We start from the raw sequence: 17,867 nt of genomic DNA, 5'->3' as shown, positions 1-17,867 counted from the left end.
TGCTACATCCCCTTGCTCCAGTGCAGAGGGCACAGGGAGCCTGACAGGTTTTCTCCATGTGTGCTGCTCTCTGAGGGACTCTCGTGTTCCATCCATCTCTCAGAGTGTCAGCATCTTTCATAACTGCAGGAGGAAAGCTGCTAGCATAATTTCCTATTTGGCTCTGGTATAGAGTCGTTAGGGAACCTGTTTACATCCTCAACTTCCTTCCAGAACCCACCCCACCCACCACAGGCCGGAAGGATATGGGTGTCAGGTGGGAGAAGAGAGGGCTGGACCCTGAAAAGAGATGGTGTATTGGGTAAATAGGAAAGCTTTGGAACTTATCCCAGAGTGCGTTGGGAAAGTAAGACTGGGCCTGAAACCGGGTCAGGGATTTTTACAATCAAGCTCCCTAGTTTCCGGGTGAGGGAGGGAGAAGGGGAGAGCAGCCACACAGCCAGTGGCAGCATTGTGGCAGCCAGGGGCATTTACTCCAAGTGAGTTTCTGATTTCCTTGAGAATGTAGTATTCTAGGTTTTACAGTTTGAGGAGTTGCTCCTTCCATTTCATGTTTTCCTTTTTCTTCCACTTACGTTCGACACCTAAAGATGGGTTTTACATTGTCTTCAGAACAAAGGGGCTATAATTGTCATGCGCTTGGGGGCCCAGACTAAATCACCGGAAGAAGTGAAACATTTATTTACATACATAGTTCATAGAATATCCTGTTGACAAGAGGAGTTTGCTTTGCTATGTGAGTCAAATCAAGAGCTTTTTTTTACAGTTGGGCAATGTGAGGAAATGAACTTAACTAACCTTCCTGAGAAAGTCCAAAAGGGTAATTAATATTGTGGGCTTGATAATCAGGGACAACGGCCAGAAGGGCTGATGAAAAATTATGAAGATCAGCGTAAACTTGACCAAGAATTATGAAAAAACAGAATTATCAGCCAGACCTCAGCATGGTTACCTATGTAAGCTGAGTACTCATTTCAAAAGATCTGAACATCCACCATGGCTTTGCAGTTATGCTGACTAGAAGCAAGAATTCAAGTATTTTGTCTTGTTTGATTTCTGTTTTTTTAAATTTGCCCCATCCTTGGATGATCATTTCTCAATTCCCTTAGCAGTATTTAATACGTGATTTTGTGTCTGATGGCTTGGAATCAAACGTTCAGTTCCTTGTTCTATATTTTTACTAGCAGAAATACAGAGATAAGTTTACTGTTTTCGAGTTGTGGTCTCATCATCGGTGAAATCTGAATGATAGAAGCTACCTCCAACATTGTATTAAGGATTAGAGGTAGCAGCTAAAGTCTGTGGCATATTTCACACAGCCAGGCTTCCACAATGAAGAGGCTGCCTGTGGTTTGGGGTTCAGAACATATCACTACTTAAAAACATTTCAAAATTTTATTATGAATCATATACTTAGGAGAAAATATTAATTATAATGGAGATTGTAAAATCTGGTCATTTTAGGGCCTACATGTTGTCATATTTGTACATGTTTCATGGAATGTGAGGACAGCCACCTGGTAAGGTGAACAGTCAGATGCCAGACCACTGTGCTAAGGAGCTGGTAGAGCACTTGTCTAGCATACTTGAAGCTCTGTTCTCCATCCTTAGCACTGCACAAACTCTGGGTCTGGTGGTGCATGACTGTAATTCTAGCATGCAGGAAGTGGGGCAGGAGAATCAAGAGTTCAAGGCTAGCCTGCACAATATATTGAGTTTGAGTCCAATCTACAACTGGTTGCTACAACCAGGCTCAAGAACAGAAACAAAGAAGACTGGTGGAGGCTTGGTTTCCTGTATGGCGTCCTCCATGTGTCTTGCTTGTGTTTTTAAAGCCGTTTTAACAGGATTTTCTGTTACTTGAAGTTGACTGCATCCTGACTGATTTGCAAAACAAATTAACTTTGTTCTTAAGTTTTCTCACTTTCCAAATCTGCAAATTAGGAAATAAATCTGAAAACTGCTGAAACTTAGTGGAACAAATAACTGATGTGATCGGACCCCAGTTGGTAACGTCCAAGAATGACTGGTAGTTACTTCCTTTCACACGGACTCCACACCAGTTACTGACTTGACACTTCCTGTGAAAGGCCAGAACCTGGAAGATGCTTTAACCATGCATCAGATGCAGTAATTGCTGCCAGAACAATCAGCAAAATGTATGCAACTGCCTTCTGATTATCTCAATTCTGACTGCATTGTTGACTGTGGCACAAAACTATTATACAATAATGATAAATAGTAGCCTTTACCAACTTAACCATTATGAATTTTTGTTGTTGTTTTTCATTTTTTTTGTTTTGCCCAGTATCATAACCTCCCTTTAATCTGTCTCTGTAGCTATAAAAGCAATTAGATCAATAACCAAAACCAATCTGTGAATGATGTTCCTGGCAAAGGCATTAGACACCATGAATATCACTAATACTAAAGTTCTTTATGATCTCTTATTGTTAAGTGTGTTCTTTCTTAATTTTGATAACCTAAACCACCATAAGATCTTTGTAGCTTTGTCTAGCATTTTATTATGCTGATCAAAAGTGAAGACATTAAGAAATTATGGGTTATGGGCTAAGATATCGAGAAGTTTTGTGCGGGTCAAAGATGCCTAATGATGGGGTGGGAAATATACTACAGCATTTCTAACTGCCAATCTCAAACTCTTATAAGCAGAATAGTGAAGTCATTGAAATCATCATAGTACCACATTTCTTACTTAGCATTTTTGGGCTTTAGAATTTTTTGTTTCTGTTTTTCTTCTTATTTATTTATTTTGAGAGAAAAATCTCTCTATGAAGTCCTGGATGACCTGGAACTCCCTATGTAGACTCAACTCAGAGTCCATTTAGTGTTGCTTACATAAAAATGGTTTCAAGGTTGACCACTTGGTATTGGGCTCATCTCTGTGGAATATTACTTCACTCTTGGCATTCATTGCTTTTCCCACGGATTTAGGGAATGAATCTCAGGTCCCCTTCCCCAAGGTTTACAAGGCAAGCACATTGTCACATGAGTCAAGCCCTTTCCAACCCTACCATTTTACTGTCTTTTTCCCCTTTTCTAGTTCTTTGACTTAGACTCATATCCTTTCCATTTTTCTCTTTTCCATTTCTCCCTCCTTTAACCATTTCTATTCTTTTTCCCTCATCATTTTCTTCTTTAAAGAATTATTTACTGGCATAAAGGCTTATATAATTGCAGCATGCTACATTCTGTTTTCAAATACGCATACACTATGGAATAGCTAATTTTCATGCATTTCCTTACAAACCTTTAAATTTTTGTGAGAATACTTAAATTCATTCTCTTGGTGATGTTTACTACAGTTTGCTGTTAATGGCAGTAACCTTATTAACAGATATCTTGACCTTGTTCCTCCAACATTACTCAACTTTTATATAATTTGGTTACTACTTCCTCAGTCCCAGTAACTAATGTTCTACTCTCAGTTTCTTCAAGCTTGGGTTTTCAAACTTTCACATATAAGAGAGATCATGTGGTACAAATTCTTCTGTGAATGGATTACTTTGCCTAACACAGTGTCCTCCACATTCATCCATGCCACCAAGTTGCTTATCCTCTTCCTGTCTAGGTAATCCCTTGTTCTTTTTTCCATTTTAATTTTTTAAAATTGTATTTTATGCATATAGATAACTTACATCCATATATGTCTATGTACCTCATGTGTCCCTGGAACTAGAGTTACAGGTGGTTGTGAGCAGCCGTGTGAGTGTTGAGAATCAACTCAGATCCTCTGAGAGAGCTTTCAGTGATCTTAACCACTGAGCCAACTCTCCAGTCTTCTTTTTCTTTTATGTTTGGAGAATAATCACCAGCCAAAGCTGTCACTAATTGCTAAGGAGTAGTTGACCTTGAACCTCTCATTTTCTTCTGTGTAGTAGTTGTCATAGATTCCTCTGTCAGAATGATGTTTCATTTTTAAAACGAGGCAGTATTGCCAGGCATTGTTGCTCATGCCTTTAATCCCAGAGGGGGTGGATCTCTGTGAGTTCACTTTGGTCTACATATTAAGTTCTAGTACAATCAGTCAAGACTATGTAGAGAGACCCTGTCGAGAGAGGAGGGAGGCACAGAATCTTTCTTTGGTAGACCATTTAGTGCCCTGGTAATTTGCAAATGCTTAAGGCCCATGATTTAACTGTAGATGTTTGATGTTGGTAGTTCACGAAAAAGATGAATTTACTTTTCTGTCTGGTAAAAATAATATATAATAACTATTGAAAACAGAGTGTGCGACTATCACTGGGTAGTTGAGCAACTCAACCTATTATAGCAACTCAAAGAATACCACACTTGTCTGAATTGTTAATCAAAATATTTTAAAGTAGGCTTTCAAAAACCTACTTTATGTGATCATTAAATAAAGTGAGTAAAATACAAATAGTCACATAATAAAATTATCTGGCATCTGATGTGATAAATTGACATTCTGTATACAGTCTCATACACACATATTATAGACATATGTTTTTATTGTAGGTCATGTTGAGTACATTTTCTTCACTAAATACACATTTTTATTAGGGATTTCTGAGTGTGGGCTGTAGATTAGTTTGGAGGAGAAAACTATAACCACACCTATTCCCTTCACTTAGAAAAGTCATTATTACCCATTTGTCCCATATCTTCAACTTGTCATGGCAAAAATGATGAATAGCACCAACAAGTGACAAATTGGTAGGAAATGGATGAACGCTATTATTCTGAAATCTTTTTATGTGCACTTACTGTTATTTTTGAGGAAGTAAGTGAAGTAGCTGTGGGTTTTCACAACAACACCATTAAGAACACATTCATCAGTGTTTCTTCAAGAGTGGGTCTTGCATTTGACAAGAGGGATTGGAGATGCATGAAAAAGTGCCATCTGGCAGCGTGGCCAGGGTTCCTAAAAGAGCTCTTTGTGATGATCCTAACTGCTACACAGAGTGTTTAACAGATGCAATGGTGAACTCCTATGAAGTTCACGTTAATAACTGGTATGTTTGGCACATCTTGACCAAAAAAAAAAAAAAAAAAAAAGAAAAAAAAAGAAAAGAAAAAGAAAGAAAAAACTATAGGAGATTAAACAATGTTCTGGAACAATAATTGGGAAGATCCTGAAATGTGGGCATTGTTTCTAAGGAGCAGATTCATAGACTGAAGTTTAGACGAGAGACAGAGAAGGAAAAAACACTAATGGTCACTGGCAACGAGTTTTCACAGCTGTCTGTCTTAAACATATGGTGAACAGAAGCTAATTGTAAACTTTTACTTTTAGTGCTATTACAGGTGGATTTTCTGTCCTTAGCCGTGGCTCCGCCATGACTCATGACTTCATCATACTGAGAATTTCCACATGATGAATAATGGAGTGAGCGGTTAAGAAACATGCCCACCAAACTCATCCGAAGAGCTCACACAACGCTCCAGGGTTCACTCTCACAGGCAGAAACATGACATCTTGAGGATTTGCTAATTTTACTGGAAGGGGTGAGTGCCGGCTAGTTTCAGCTGGGTTTGGCTACCAGCGGTACAGGAGTCAACACTTAATATTGATGTAAAACGTTTTTGTTCATTATTATTATTTTTTTAGACAAATTCTCAGTCTGTATCTAGGTTGGTCTGAAAGCCTCACCAATCCTCTTGTCTCCACCCCCCTGAAATGCTAGAATTCCAGGAGTGGGCTACCACAAGCGTGTAATCCTACCTCTGAAGGGCTGAGAGTCACTTTTTTATTTACTTGCTTCTGGTAATATGTTAAAACCTTTATGTCTAATTCTAGAAAAATTAGGTGCCCACGATACTAAACATAGCAGACGGCAAATCAACCGTATTTTCTTAATCCATTTTCTGGTGATGGACACCCAGGCTAGTTTCATATTTTAAATATTATGAACAAGTGGCAAAAACATACACATGAAAGTATCTCTGTGGTCTGCTGACATAGATTCCTCCATGCTATGCTTTTAGCAGGCAGGAGTTTTAAACTTTGATAAGGATCCATGCATATTTTCATAGTTTATTTTGTGTCTTATAGAGAGAAATTTTACCAGCCAAAGTTTACATGGGTCGTATATTTTGTATGTTTTTCTGTTATATATTTAAATATATAGTTTATTTGGATAATTTTTGATGACAGATTGAGATCAACACTTATAATTTTTATCAATGTTTGGAATAACTATTTCTGAGTTAATATGTGGTCAAAGAATGTGTTCCGTGTAATTTTGCTGTTTCAGAATTTGTTGGAACTTTACCTGCAGTCTATAATGTTGTCAGTTTCAGGAAATGTCCATATGTCCATAAAAGAGTGTATATCTAGTTCTTTTTGTTATTATGTTTTATGTCAGTTCAATAAACATTAATAATTACCTTATTCAAATCTTCTGAATATGGATTGAGTTTTTTAAAAGGTTTTCCATTAGTTTTGAGAAATTTGTTAAATTTTCCAACCATGGGAATGGAAACTAGTTCAAATGATATGGATATCTGTTGCGGAGTATTAATTTAAGATGTGTTACATTTGTTTATGCTATGAAATATTTATTTAATGATGCAGAAACGTGTGACATTTGCTTGATTAAATAAAACTAACCTGCAGTCAGGAGGCTGAGTCAGCAACTAGCTGATGGGAAGAGGTAGGGAGGAACCATGTATGTCTAAGGTTCTTAAGTGGGGACAGAGCAAAGGATGCACTGCTTTTGGGAGCCAAGAGCTAGGAGAGAAGGTTAGCTACTTGCTCTTCAGCCTCTCTGAGCAAGTAGATTTTCACCTCAACCTTTAAATCCTGAGTTCTAGAGATTGGTAGAGATCTAAAATTATCTTTTCAGTGACCCTAACAGAGCTGGTTGGTGCCTGAGGGAACAAAATCCCCACCTGTCTACTGCCAGGGCAGCCAAACCTCTACTGGTAGCTGCGGAGTTGCAATTGCCCATTACTACAGCAGTTGCTTAAGGGGCAACCGAGTTTAAGAAAAAACAGTAGATATCAGTATGGAGAGTCCCCAAAAAATTAAAAAAAACCACCGTATTTCTAACTAACAATAGAATAGGAAGGGTTAAATGGAGTGAGAAGTAGGGCAGCAGGGCAGAGGTAGGAATAAGGGAAGTGCTAAGAGACACTGAAATCTTTTCAAAAAAGCCTTATAGAAATCTACAATTGTAGAGGTTTCCTAAGATGTATACATACACATATATTACAAGAGTTTACATGGAGTTATGCTATAATCAACGACAATGGCCTATTAGATACCATGGCTAACAAACAAAAAGCTCAGGGTGAGGAATGGGTTACCTCTTTTGGAGCTGTTGGCCAGTGAGTTTCCATAGACCCTCAAAGACTACAGGCAATTGCCAATGCTCCTGGTTATCCTCCTGTAGGACTTGTTAGCAAGACCTTATTGCTCACGCTGCTCAGCCCTTTTAAATGGGCACATCACCAAAGATCACAAATGACAGTTGTGCAAAAAGGTTTTGTACCATATTAGTTATCACAATCAGAGAAACGTAAATCCCATCCCAATGAGACAGAAATCTAGTAGAATAAACTTTTAAAAGAAAAAGACATTGATACCAAATATGGAGATGTAGAACAAGAACTCTCATGCCTCTTTGATAGAAAAATCAGCAAACTTTGAAAACTGTTTCACAGAATATACTAAAGCCGTTCATACACACAGCAGTTAGACTCTGGTAAATATTCTTGCAAGAACCATGTTTACACATATGTATGGATTGTCATAGGACTGTAATACCATCAATCTGGAAGCACAAATGTTCACCAGTATAGGAAAGGATAAATACAATATGTCACATTAAAACACAGAGAATCTGCAGAATGAACATGAATAAAATACTTCACGCCAGTCGGAATAAATTTCCCAATGTTACAGTAAAGTGAAAGAAACAGGTACAAAATGATGCACCCTAGAGCATTCCATATGCATCCCGTTTAAATACCAGGCCCCAAGAGTCAGGGAAGGGTAAATTAGGTGAGGCTAAGAAGAGGGAAGAACACATCTCTATCGTTGATTATGTTCCACTTCTTGGTCTCAAGCTTGCTCTAAAGATATGCACTCTCGTTGTGATAATCTGTTAAGCTTGCTTACGGTGTTCTCCAGTATGTTACAGAGTGATAATGCTGACCTAAAAGTGAGCAAGGGCAAGGAAGCCAACTGTGGTTTTCACAGAAGATAAAATGAGCACTTTCTTTAACAAAAAAGGTCATGTGTCTTTAACAATACTTTAATCAGCTGGTCACGGTGGTGCACACCTGTAAACATAATACTTGGGAAACTGAGGACAGAGGCTCCACAGTTTCATCTTGGCTTTGTAAAACGACTCTGCGTTCTAAAAATGTGTCTTTTCATCATCGTGAAAGGGGAAAATCAAATTAATTCGTTTATTTCCATGTGAAAATATCAATCTTGAGAGAGCATAATAAACAACGTGCCCAGGTTATCAGATCTTGTCGTCCTGTCTCTGAAGCTTTTGTTTCCTGTACTAGATTCACATTGGATGTTGTAGTTTCCTCAGGGTTCATACATTAATGCATTCAACAGAGTCTAATTTGATCTAGAATTTGGTGGAATCTAATCCTGACAACTCCCAAGCCTGAAAACCCTCCTTAAACAAATGTATCCTTTCTTCACACACAGTCCTTGAGAAGAGCAGTACCTCACCAGAAGCTCAAGGTTCCCAGTTGTGGACAATTCAAGGCGATTTGCTACATGCACTCAAAGAGAAAGAAATCTAGCAGTATTTTAGTTTTCCAAACCACATCTTTTTATTGTTTCTACAGACTCACCAAAATGGAAAGACAATACATTTTTTTTTTTAGTTTACCAGGAGCACGATTAATAAAAACTCATAGAGAGAAATTGGGGTTCAACCTGAAGATTTAAAAAGCAAAGCAATGAGTCACTGGCTCTGACCTTGACCTCAGTCCGAAACGACAAGCCTGACATTTCTGAAATTTCATAATGAGATTGAGTTTGAGAGTTTCCTCCTGTTTTATAATCCTCTCCAGGGCTTGGATTTAAGGTGTGCACCACGGGGTTTCAATGCACTGCACGGTTTCTATGGCAACTAGTGGCTACTGGGATTAAAGGTATGTGTTACCTCTATCTGGTCTGTAAGGCTGACCAGTGGAGCTATTTTACTCTCAGATCTTCAGGCAAGCTTTATTTATTAGAATACAAATAAAATGCGACTACATTAACACATGGAAAATCAAATTTTATCACAGTATTAAAGTTATTCACAAATTGTGGATAGATCTGTGATCTTGCCTCTGTTGTTGTTGCTGTCAAAATGTTGATGGCCCAGGAACTGTTCCTGGGCCCCAAGCTTCACAGCCAGAGACCTCACTGCTATATGACCATGCTTAGTTACCTAGACAGCCCCACTGCTAGCAGAGTCCTTACAACACTCAAGTGAGCTTACACACAAGAAGAAAACTCACCCCATCCTAAGTGCATGTGTGCACATGACAGAGGTATATATCTATCTTTTCTTCCTTATTAAATGTATTCTTGAGATTTATTTATTTATCTTTTTTTTTTGAAATAGGGTTTCTCTGTGTGGCTCTGGCTGTTCTGAAACTCTTTCTATAGACAAGGTTGGCCATAAACTCAGAGATCCTCCTGCCTCGGTCTCCCCATTGCTGGGATGAAAGGCATGAGCCACCACTGCCCAGCTCTTGAGGGTTTTAAATTTTTATTTTACTTTTAATTAAAATATAATTACATTAGCTGGGCGGTGGTGGCATATGCCTTTAATTCTAGCACTTGGGTGCAGATCATTGTGAATTAGAGGCCAGCCTGGTCTACAGAGCGAGTTCCGGGACAGGCTCCAAAGATACAGAGATACCCTGTCTTAAAAATCTTCCCCCAAAGAATTTCTCCCCTCCTTTTCCTCCCTCCAGTCCTTCCCATGCCTCTCCCTCACTCTATCTTAAATTATGACTCTTTTTCTTTAATATTCTTGTTACAAATTTATATGTACACACACACACACACACACACACACATGAATAAGTCGTCTGCCTGTGTATTCCAGCATTCTGGAGGTGAAGGCAGGAAGATCAAGAGTTCACAGACAGCCTTCGCTACACGCCATCTCCAAGGCCAACTGTATTACTAGACATCCTATCTAACCACTCCTTCCCTGGGGGTGGGGAAAAGAAAAGAAACTGTACACACAAAAAGATAAATGATAACAAGTCTAGGCAATGACTGGAACAAAGGGGATGTTGCCACAGTGTTAGTGAGAAAACAAGTTAGGACAGCCACTATGAAAGCCAGCACTGAGTTTTCTCAAAAACTCAACACTAGATCACCCATGGTTGAAGGAATCCCACAACTGATTTCATATGCATAGAAAATGAAATCAGTGTTCCAGGGAGAGCCTTGAACTCCAGCGTTAATTGAAGCATTCCTCACAGCAGCTGTGTTCACCAGGGGATAGGCTAAAAGATGTGACAAGCAAACACACACGCGCGAGCACACACACACACACACAGAGTTAAGAACTGTTTAGGCTTTCAAAAGAAGGAAATGTTTGTTTGCCACAACAGGCATGAGCTGGAGGAGTTATACTGAGAGCAATACAGCAGACACGGGAGATAGGGTCAAGCTTTCAGGGATGCCACCTTAGACTTTATAAGTTATTATGAATAAAGCAAAGCACTATGCTCCTCACTCCACTAGACAGGCACAGGATTCGTCTGCTGACCTTTGCTTTGACTCATGATTGACTGCGCCAAGGCCTTTGCACAATATATTAAAGTATAGCAGTCAGAGTTTTAAATAGATGTTCATTTCTTATTTAATCTCTAGAAACGTTTTGTCTCCTCAGGAAATCCTTTCAGTTCACGGACTCATTTGTTACATTTATCACATACAAAAGGAGATTGAAGTTTATAAGCAATCCTTTTGTGTTGGGGAATATTATTTTAAGGAGTGTTACTTTTGTTTATGTTGCATTTGATTAACTGTGAAGCTGTGGTTCTCTGACAGCCAATAGTGAGGCAGGAGCAATGATAGGCGGGGCTAGCAGGCAGAGAGTATAAATAGAAGGCGAAATCTGAGTGGAGGGAGACGAGGAGCAGTAAGAGAACAAGGAAAGAGGGCATCAGGGGCCAGTCACCCATCTACATAGCAAGCTATGGAGAAAGAAGCAAAGAAATGTATACAGAAACAGAGAAAAATAAAAGCCAGTGGCAAAAGATAGAAGGGTTAATAAGATAAGAAAAGCTAGAAAGAAGCCAAGATAAGGCCAGTCATTCATAACTAGGAATAAGCCTCTGTGGGTGATTTTTTAAGGAGCTGGGTGGTGGGCTCCTCCAAAAAATCAAAAGAGTAAAGCGTCACACACACGCTTGCACTTTCTAGGTAAGGACTCTGATCCAACAAAGCAATATGATTTGGCAAAAGCCATTGGCAGAGCTGAGTTATCCTCAGCACTGTTTATTGCTGCCCTGTGTCTTGGTTAGGGCTTCAGTTTCTATGAAGAGACACCATGACCACAGCAACTTTTATAAAAGTGAAACATTTAATTGAGGTGGCTTACAGTTCAGAGGTTTAGTCCATTTTCATCATGGCGGGATAAGGCAGCATGCAGGCAGACATGGTGATGGAGAAGGAACTGAGATTCTTATATCTTCTCTCACAGGCAATAGGAAGTGGTCTGTGATACTGGTCATACCTTGAGCACAAAAGACCTCAAAACCTGCCCCCACAGTGACACACTTCTTCCAATGAGGCCACACCTCTTAATAGTGCCACTCCTTATGAGATTATGCAGGCCAATTACATTCAAACTACAACATTCCACTCCCTGGCCCCCACAAGCTTGTAATAATATAATGCAAAATACATTTAATCAAAATAATCATCATAGTCTATCACAGTTTCAATAGTGCTTAAAAGTCCAAAGTTCAAAGTCTCTTATGAGATTCATGCAAATAGTGAGGAAATTTATTGGACCAAAGCAAGATGGAAAACCAGCTGGGCAAACACCAAAGTCTACATCTCCATGTCTGGTATCAAAGCACTCCAGCTCCTTCCAGCTTTGACTGCAAGATGCTTCTTTCTGTTGAACTGGTTCCACTTCCTATTAGCAGCCTTTCTTAGCAGATATCCCATGACTTTGGCATCTCTAATATCTTGGGGTCTCCAAGGTAATAAAGGTAATCCAGGCTTCAATAGCATAGCTTCATATAACAGCCTCTTTGGGCTTTCTTCTAGGAACACCCTTGACACATGTCTGGCCTTGGTGGCTTTCCTTAGTTGCTCCTTGATTTTAAAGCCAGAACCATATGGCCAAAACTGCCAATTTCTGCTGTTTGTTGGGGTGAGAACATGACTACGTTGTTCTATTATATCTTCACCAGTTTTCTATTTTTCGTGGTTTCCTTCACTGCCTAAACTTTGCTATTCTGACTTACTCTGTAGACTAAACTGGCCTCAAACTCAGAGATGTACCAGCCTTCTGAGTACTGGGATTAAAGGTGTATGCCACCACAAACAGCTCTAAACTTCTTTTTAAAATCCTTTCGACAAGTGGGAAGTTTTCTGGGTGGAATCTTATCCTGAGGTCACCACTCCCTTTATTCCATTTCTTAATCTGTTTATCTCCTTGAATACAGGACTAAGCTCCATTCCACTTCTTGGTGCTCCCTTTCTCCTCAGGTATTTTTTCTTGCTCAATTTGATCATTTTCGTTATACATCTATCTGCATCAGAGTTAACACTAGTAACCACACAACAGGGTCTATCTATACTAGGCTGTTTGAGCTGTCCTCTGCCAAAAGAATTAATCTAAAACTCTCACTTTGGCCTCAGGCAGACTTTTCAGACATGGGCAAAAAGCAGCCACAGCCTTCAAAACATCACAAGACCAGTGTCTAGTCCACATACCAACTAACATTCTTCTCCTCTGAAGCATCTTGATCCAGGCTCCCATAGTTCAAATCACACTCAGCGCCACTGTCTTCCATGTTTCTTCTAGGATGGTCCATTAAGCAGCATGTAAAGAGTTCTAATCTACAGTCCCAGGGTCCATACTCCTTCAAACAAAAGCATGGTCAGGCCTATCACAGCAGTATCCCAGTCCTTGGTACCAACTTCTGTCTTAGTTAGGATTTCTATTGCTGTGAAGAGACACCATGACCACAGCAGGCAACTCTTATGAAAGGAGAAACATTTAATTGGAGTGGCTTACAGTTCAGAGGGTTTAATTCATTATCATTTTGGCAGGACATGACAGTGTGCCGACAGATGTGATGCTGGAGAAGGAAACTGAGAGTCCTCCATTCTGACTGAAAGGCAATAGGAAGTGAACTAACTGAACTAGGTGTAGCTTGAGCATAGGATGTCTCAACGCCCGCCATCACAGGGACACACTTTCTTCAGCAAGGCCACACCGCCTAATGGTGCCACTCCCTGAGCTTATAGGGGCCAATTACTTTCAAACTCCTACCCGGAACCATTTTCTACTTATTTATGAAGTGTGGCAGCTGATGAAAGCAAGAGTGCTGATAACAAGTTGGAGTTCTCACAGAAAGGTTGCAGTGTCTTAAGAAAATGCTCCTGCATTTAGGAGCTGCTTAGATGAGGACTTTGAGAAGCATTGGTTTGTGGGTGTAATGATAAGTTTTTATAATACTTTGCTGACTTAGCAAAATAACAGTACTAAGTACTACCCTGGGGCCTATTCCCTGTGTGGTCATAAGTTTAGGGGCCAATAACAGTGGCATGGATGTGTTTCATCTTTGGAGGAGGACTTACATTCAATATTGAAGTGGTTGGTTACTCTCCTACTGTATCTGCCAGTATTATTCCAAAGGCATATCTTGCCAGGGCAGCCATTATCATAGCTCAAAGCGTTCACAGCTCGGTATGATGATGATTCATCCTCCAGTGGTGCACATAACACCTCCTGGCACTGTGAAAGTTAACCAGTAAGGATGAGATTTCCAAGTTAGTACTGGCTTGATTTCTCCATGGTCTACGACTCAAGTACATGGTATACAAATGGCTGTGGAAGCATGCAAAAAAGTTGTGCAAGTCCATGCCAGAGCAGATCCAAGCATGGAAACGGGAGCTGAACATGAAATCCCACGTTTAACCATGGAATTACGAGCAATCATTAGCTACTAGGAAAGGGAAAGACAAGTTTTTGTTTTGTTTTGTTTTGTTTTAACAGTATATCCTGTGGTAAGGTGACCACACTCTAGAGAAAGAAATATATCCAAGAATATTTGGGTAACATAAATTGGTCTTGATGGATTAAAAAAAGGATCCAAAGTTAGTGGTGGGTTAGGAAGGGACTAGATCCTGAAAGAGTTGGTGGAGGGGGTGAATGTGATCAAAACACATTGTACAAAATTCTCAAAGAACTAAATATACACAAACATGCACGCATGCGTGCACACACACACATGTACATATGCACAAGTGCACAATACAAACACACAGATGCACACACACACACGCATGGAAAAGAAAATATGCTACTGACTCATGAAGGACAGATAATAAGCTGAATGTTTTTAAAGAACCAATACTTGGTTTCAAATTTCAGTTCATTCTTTCTACCTCTCCCAGGGAGATCTGCAGGCCTTCAGGAAATGTCCTAGGTAGAGAGACAGGCAGTTAGTGATGAAGTATGGAGGGGCACTCTTCTCTTTGGCTTCAGGAATAGGGCACACTACCTTTCAGCATTATGAAATCTTGTACTTTCTGTTGAATTTATAATTCAGCCAAGTACCACAGAAATGTGCTATCGTTGACCTCTTATCTTGTAAGCATTTTGGAAATGTTAAAGGATGTAGGAGAACTAGATCATTAAGAAATTCTCAAACAGCTGCAGACGATCAGTTACCTGACAGTTTCTGGCATCAGCTTGCTTCATTCTTATCAAACAATGAGACTGATTACTGGAAATCTCTCAAGACTTGCTAATAAATGTCTGATTAATTCCAACAAAATTCTGCTTATAAAGCCAAGAAAAAGTTCTAGAAATATGGTTTCAAAGGTGTTTTTTTTTTTTGCTAAAAGATAAAATTTATCTGAAACCATGTCAGTATATTTATTTGAGTGCAACTGCCCTTGCTTGGTATTATTTTTAAAATGTACTAATTTTTATTATTTATATTTACAAAAAGAAAAGTTCAGATATAGACTAATTGTATTACACATTAGAGTGAATGAATTATACTTATTTATGTGAGGAGAAATTTATGCAAAAGTATGTATATAGAATTTGAAACAAAATCTTATTTTAGCTAAGTTGACCTAGACCTCACTTTGTAGCCCAGGCTAGCCTTCAACTTGTGGCACTCCTTTCTGAATGTTGAAATTATAGGACTACACCACTGTTACAGGAGGGGTTGCTTGTTCGTCCTGGCCGCCCAGCTAGCTTAGCCCCCAAATAATTACACAGGAACCGTATTAATTAAATCACTGCTTGGCCTGTCAGCTCTAACTTCTTATTGACTAACTCTTACATATTAATTTAACCCATTTCTTTTAATCTGTATATCGCCGCATGGCAGTGGCTTACCAGCAAAGATTTGGCATGTCTGACTCTAGCAGTGGCTCCATGTTGTCTCCCTGAGTCCTGCTTTCTTCCTCCCAACATTCAGTTCCATCTTCTCCGCCTACCAAAGTTCTGCCCTATCAACAGGCCAAGGTGGTTTCTTTATTAATTAACCAAGAAAAGCAACACACAGAGGGGACTCCCACATCACACCACTACACTCAGTGTTTTAAAAGGTTTATGTTTTCCAATTTCTATCAAGAAGTCATTATAACTTATTTCGGTTTTGATTTCTTCCCACAAAGACAATAAGTCTTTCCTTATACAAGTACACTGATTTCATCAAATATATTGATTTCATCTTTTTACTTAAGTAATGTCTTCTTTACTTATGGTAGCTAATCCTTCCTGCAAGCCATGATGCTCTGGCATTTTAATATAGTGCCTGCAGGTTGGAGGTACCAGCTTACTGTTGCATTGAGGACATAAACACAATGAAGGAAAGATATCATTAGGTCCCTGAGGCCAATGAATGCCACTTCCAAGTAAACTTCAAATAAATTGTTACTTAGGTCATTCCTCTAGAAAGGAAATGAGATTGATATGCTAGATTCTCACTCATTTTACTTTGTTATAGATCATCAAGGAATTTTTTAAATTTAATTTTTGTTTGATTGTTTTGGTTTTCAAGACAAGCTTTCTTTGTGTATCCCTGACTGTTCCTGAACTCTCTCTGCAGACCAAATTGGCCTCAAACTCAGAGATCCACCTTCCTCTGCCTCTTGAGTGCTGGGATTAAAGGCACAGCAAAGTGTTCTAAATCAAAACAAAAGTTAGAATTAAAAATACCAGTTCAGCTGGGCAGTGGTAGTGCATGCCTTTAATCCCAGTACTCAGGAGGCTGAGGCAAGTGGATCTTAGTGAATTAGCGGCAAGCCTGGTCTACAGCGTGAGTTCCAGGACAGCCAAAACTACTGTGCAGAGAAACCCTGTCTTGAAAAACCAACCAACCTACCAAACAAACAAAAATGCAAAAACCAGTCCAACACAGCACCTCAGTTGCAAGTTAGCTAGCTGTCTTACTGGGTCTGAGTAGAGGAGAGAAAGAGGTGGCAATGTAGAAGGAAGGCCTGGTGAGGGACAAGATCACAAAATACCTTCTCTTGAAGCAAAGGGGACATCCCTGACATACTGCTGAGGGAAGCAGACTGTCACTGTGTCCAACTGTGGCTACTGGCTCAGTTCCTTATGTTTTATATTCCTCTTTCCTTGGAAGATTTGGCTTCTCTCATTTTCTAAAAATATATTGTCATCATGAACCTTAAAACTTCTTTCTGTTTTCTGAATCTGATCCCTTTCCAGGAGGAGGTGTCAATCTATTCCAGGCGAGAGATCAGAGACTCCATACCAGGCAGCTACAGCTGTCTTGGGCCAAGATTTAACCACAGTTCTCAGGAAAAGAACCATTAGCAGAAGGTGGGACTGACAGACTTCCACACAGAAGAAAAAACTATTGCCAGCAGAGAAACAAACCTAATTCATAACAGTTGGTAAGTACTAGTATTTAAAGGTGAGAATGGTGCCACCCACAGGGAAATAGTTTGACATAACGGTAATAAATAGACTCGGGGAGACAAGTGGGACAGGAAGGTCTAAGTTCATTGCAAAGGAAGTCTGGTGGATACTATATTGGGTTGTATCTTGACCCTCCCCTCAAATTCAAAATTCAAAATTATGCCTAGAGTTGAACTGAGTTCGACAAGACTAACTGTGTACAAGATAGATGAGGAGAAATGAAGAGAAAAGACAAATGTAGAGATTAGAGAGGAGCATCCACCAGCCAAGGAATGCTGAGCATCACAATAGCTGCCAGACTCTGAAAGTAAGTTCTCAATCAGAACTCCCACCAACCGTCTCCCAAAGGAACCAACCCTGCTGGGGTTCAACCAACCTTGAACCAGAAATCTGGGCTCTAAAATTTGAAAAATAAATTTCTGATGTTTTAGATTGATTGATTTGTAGTCATTTGTTATGTCAGTTTTAGAGTGGAAGTTGTGATTTCCATCTATCCAAAGTCTGCTTTTGTTGGCCTGCAGAAGAATATAACTGAATTTTGTTCTGGAATGATAGGATGGAGTGCATCTAGTTTGCTAGTGTTTCTAAAGCAAATAAATCTGATTGCAAAAGATCTCTATATACTGAACCCATCTATCAGTCTTATGATAAATAGACATTTTCCGGGCATTCATACTCTTTTTTTTTTTAATATAAACTATCTCCTGTAAATCCCTGTAGTCATATTTATAATGGATGATCTCACCGTGT

At 39.4% G+C, this 17,867-nt stretch overlaps 1 long non-coding RNA gene across 5 annotated transcripts in view; it reads left to right on the top strand.

Moving 5' to 3' along the window:
* LOC125392914 (uncharacterized) overlaps nucleotides 1-17,867 on the top strand; it is a 57,129-nt gene that overhangs the window by 35,796 nt on the left and 3,466 nt on the right. For 4 of the 5 annotated variants that reach the window (XR_015000616.2, XR_015000615.2, XR_015735846.1 and 1 more), the window contains exons 3-5: nucleotides 5,279-5,490; nucleotides 9,028-9,108; nucleotides 16,905-17,092. This is a non-coding gene — a long non-coding RNA (uncharacterized LOC125392914). The remainder of the gene's footprint in view (nucleotides 1-5,278; nucleotides 5,491-9,027; nucleotides 9,109-16,904; nucleotides 17,093-17,867) is intronic. The other variant, XR_007229640.3, reaches the window with a different exon arrangement.

Source organism: Myodes glareolus, chromosome 2 (assembly GCF_982192425.1).
Source record: "Myodes glareolus chromosome 2, mMyoGla1.1, whole genome shotgun sequence".
In the NCBI taxonomy this organism is placed as follows: domain Eukaryota; kingdom Metazoa; phylum Chordata; class Mammalia; order Rodentia; family Cricetidae; genus Myodes; species Myodes glareolus.
Note: the sequence above shows the minus strand (reverse complement) of the source record. Positions and strands in the feature narration are given on the sequence as shown.